Genomic DNA, 4,307 nt, shown 5'->3' with positions numbered 1-4,307 from the left:
GAGGGGCGGGAGCGGCGCGGCCCAGCCAGGCCGGGCCCCCGCCCCCGCCTCCCGGCCCTGGGGCGGCGCTTCTCATTGGTCGCCTTGCCACGGGATCGCGACCGCCTCTACCAATCAGCGCCGCTCAGCGCCATTTGGAAACTTTTTATCTCACTCCTCTCTCCCCGCCACCCATCCCCACCCCCCCGCCCTCGCCCTCCTCTGTTTCCCATCCCCTCCCCTCTCTTCCAACGCCCTCCTCCTCGCCTTTCCGCTCCTCTCCAAGGCCTTTGGAGGGCTTTGCGGGGAGGAGGGGCCCGGGGAGCATTCAGAGGAGTGGAATGTGGTTGGCTTGTTCCAGGACCCCTGGGCCTGCTCTGCCACACCTGCTATTGAAATTGAACTCTGCAACCTTGTCCTCCTGGACCGCAATTTTAACTTCCCCTCGTGACTGGAATAGACCAGGTCCTGGGCATGAATAGCACGCGCTGCCCTATTCTGACAGCCACCCTCCTGGACTTTATTCACCAATTACCAAACCCCCCCACATCCGAGCAAAAGTAGAGAAGAACTGGTATTAATGGGCGCTGTGTTCATTTGGGGATCTCTCCATTGTTATTCTCTGCCCCCGGATTTTGCACAGAAGACTAAACTAGTCTTTGCTTGCTTCTTCACCTCCATCCTACTCCTCTTTGGGCAAATCTATACACTCTTGCGTGCCTGGCTGGTTGCTTTTCTCTCCCTTTTTTTTTTTTTTTAACTTTTTTTTTTTTAAACCCTTAACTTCTGTGTATTGGCTCTTAGGTGGAAGAGTGGTAAGGGTGGGCAATAGGGGTCAAGTGACTTGCCCAGGGTCACACATCTGGGAAGTGTCTAAGGTCAAATTTGAACCTAGGACCTCCTGTCTCTAGGCCTGACTCTCAATCCACTGAGCTACCCAGCTGTCCCTAGTTGCTTTTCTCTTAACCTTGTGGCAGTCACTCGAAACTTTCTGAGGTGCTCAGTAAGGTGAAATGACTTATGGCTGAGAAACTAGAGACCTATGATCCTAAATCAAGCTTTCCTACTAATTAGCTTCAGAATATTAAATGCCTCTTGTTTTCCTGGACCTTAAATCCCTCTGACAGACAATAGAAGGAAGGACCCTTTTTTGTATCAAACTGGTGATTTTATCTGGTTTGTGAACTTCCAGAGTAGAATGTTCCTCGCAGTTAGGCCACTTACCAATTATTTAATTAATCTCAGAGATCTACCTGGAGAGTTTAGAGATTATGGGATTTACCTTAAGGGGTCTTGGAGAATTTGTTAGAGGCAAGATCTGAAGTAGGCAGTTATCAACTCCACGACTAGCCCTCTAGCCACTTACACCATGATTTCCTTTTTTAAAGATTATCTTTAAAAAAAATTTTTTTAAACTCTTACTCAGTATTGGTTTCAAGGCAGAAGAGTGGTAAGGGCTAGCCAATGGGAATTAAGTGACTTGCCCAGGGTCACACAGCTGGGAAGTGTCTGAGGTCTTATTTGAATCTAGGACCTCCTGCCTCTAAGCCTGGCTCTCCATCCACTGAGCTACCCAGCTGTCCCCTTAAAAATGATCTTTAAGATAATTGTATATATTTCAGACTACTACCCCTCATGTTTTGTACTTTAGCCAAATTGGATTAACTCCTTGCCCTCCCAAGTAGGTTCTGTGCATTCTTACTTACCTTTTTGGGATACCTGGAATGCAATTTTCTCCCATCTTCACATCTTAACTTCCAAACTATCATTTTCCAAAACCCTGTTCAAAGTTCATCTTCTACATATACTTTTCCCTGATAGTTACAGTTGTGGTGATTTCTTTAACCTCTAATCTAGCACTTTATACTCTTCTTATGCATTTAAATTCCGTTTTATATTATTTATATAGCTACCATCCTATAGGGCGGGGTTTTATTTATCTTAGATTTTCCTAACCTCTACTATAAACCTTATTAATGTCTGTTTAATAAATGAATAAATATAATAATAGAAGAGAGAACATCCTTAACCATAGTCATTTTATAAACCTCTAAGCAATTAAAATAATATTTAAAGAACTTTTAAAAAGTATTTTCTTATCTAATCCATTTTTTCAGTATCTTTCTTATATCTTTGGGCCTCTATCAGTTGTGTTATCAGGAGAGGATCTGAATATATGAGTAGGATCTGCAGAAAAGATGCAGAGGCAGGGAAAGGTTCGGGAATTCTGCAGAAGTGACTGAGCTGTTTTCTATAACAGTCAGCTAAGCCTTGAGGCTGAGTATTGTCTCCCTGGGGTGGACCTAGTGAGATTGGCTTTTCTCCTGTGGCTTTCTTTCTGCAATATCTTCACATCCTGCTTGGACCTGGTTATCCTGTTGCCTACTGGCTGAGTGATACATCTACAGAACTTCTTGAACCATCTGAGCCATCTATTTGTGAGAACCTCTCCCTATGCCCTGTGCTGTTTAGCTTCCAAACTCAATACCTCTGTTGCCATCTTAAGAGAATTTTGGGTTAGAGGAGTTTATTTATATTAGGGATTGGGTCTTCAGGTAGATAGGTAGACAGTGTAACTCAGTCTCTCTGAAGGCTTCCCGTGAGGGAACAACTGTAGATCTGTGGGGAAGGGTTAGGTAGTGAATATTAGATAAAGTTATCCAAATTCCCTTTCCTGCCTTCCCTTGCTTTAATAAACCAAATCATCCCTGTGTTTGTTACCTCTGCCTGGACTGTATCTGTTAGCCTGCCACTTATGTCCTGTTGGCCTTCCCAAAACCTGTGTTGTCTTCTGTTACTGGCCCTGAGTAACCATTTTTAGACCTGTTCCCTGAACCTACCAATATCCCACTAATACCACCCTAGTATTTCAGTTGAAAGCTCTTTGTTTCTTTTACCTGGGCCTCAGATCATGATTTATTAATTCAAAATACTAACACCAACATAGAAAGAAGAGAAGGTTACTTTAGAAAAAGCTCTTTCATTACAAGCTTGGTAAATTCAGCTATCACAGCATTGGAACAGAAGGTACCTTATCTATCTACAATGGTCTAATTAGTATACTATAAAATCTAATTAATTCAGACTTCATTAATTTGTAATTTCTTATAAAATTTTATAAGAGGTTGGCTAAAATCTAACTTTTTTTGTGGTAAAGGAATTTACTCCCTAAATGAACAGGGTAAGCAAATTATAGTGGCATATTAAATCTATTCATTCATCCTTCAGATATTAATTGAAAGTCCTTTGCGTATTATCAATCAACAAACATTTATTAAGCAAAAACCATTTGCCAGGAACTGTTTGAGGCACTGAAAGAGATACAAAGATATATAGGTCTCTCCCTGAAAGGAATTTATCATTGTAGAGGAGATTAGATTTGAAAATAAGAAAAACAATATTCATACACTCAAAATAAATATTATTCTTTTCCACTCATGAAAGCAAATCTCTAAGAAGTGCTGAATTGGTTCTAGTAGGAGTCATTGTTTCAACTTTCAGCTTAACAAATATTTAATAAGCTTCTGTAATATGCAAAATGCTGTGCTGGATGCTTTGAGGATACTAAGATGAATAAAACAAGGAGCTTACAATATAGTAGGGAGAGAAAAAACATAAATACCAATAACTACAATATAATTCAAATGAAAACAGCTATATGGAGAAGTAGAAACAAAGAATAAATCAAAGTTTAAAAGAGAGAAATGTCACTTTTGATGTGAATCAAAGAAGGTTTCCTGAAGGAGATGGCCCTTGAAGGTGATTTTCTCCAGAAGGAATAAATGGTCATCTTGTGGAGGAGGGAAGAGTTGTTCTGGGAGTAAATGTATTCCTTAGGCATAGTTTTAATGTCAATTTCCAAACCATAATCAAGACATGCAATCAAACCTGTTAAAAATGTAATTTATTTTCTTTCAAAGAAAGTCTGGGAGGCAAGTAGGTTGGTTCAGTGCAAAAAGGTTGTATGAGTGAAGAAAAGGAAGATGTTCATGAGAAATCTTAAAAAATAGAAACAAGTCTTTGCAACAGATTGGATATATGGGGTGAATGACAGTGGCAAATTGAGGATGACACCAAGAATGTGATTTTGGGTTATTGGGAAGTTAGTAATGCCTTTGACAGTAATATGAAGAGGAAAAAGAAAATAAGTTCTATTTTGTTTGAGGGAGCCACAGTGGTGGCTTAGTAGCAGCAAAAGCTGAAACTGCTCTGACAATTCTTCAAAACCAGTCTTTTAAACACCTCAAAATGACAGGAGTCAAAAACTAACAGCAAGTCAGAGTGAGGGCGCTCTCACACTGAATATAACTTGAAAGGTAGTTGGAGGC

Source organism: Gracilinanus agilis, chromosome 1 (genome assembly GCF_016433145.1).
Source record: "Gracilinanus agilis isolate LMUSP501 chromosome 1, AgileGrace, whole genome shotgun sequence".
NCBI lineage: Eukaryota > Metazoa > Chordata > Mammalia > Didelphimorphia > Didelphidae > Gracilinanus > Gracilinanus agilis.
The sequence above is the reverse complement of the archived record's forward strand: the minus strand, read 5'-3'. Positions refer to the sequence as shown.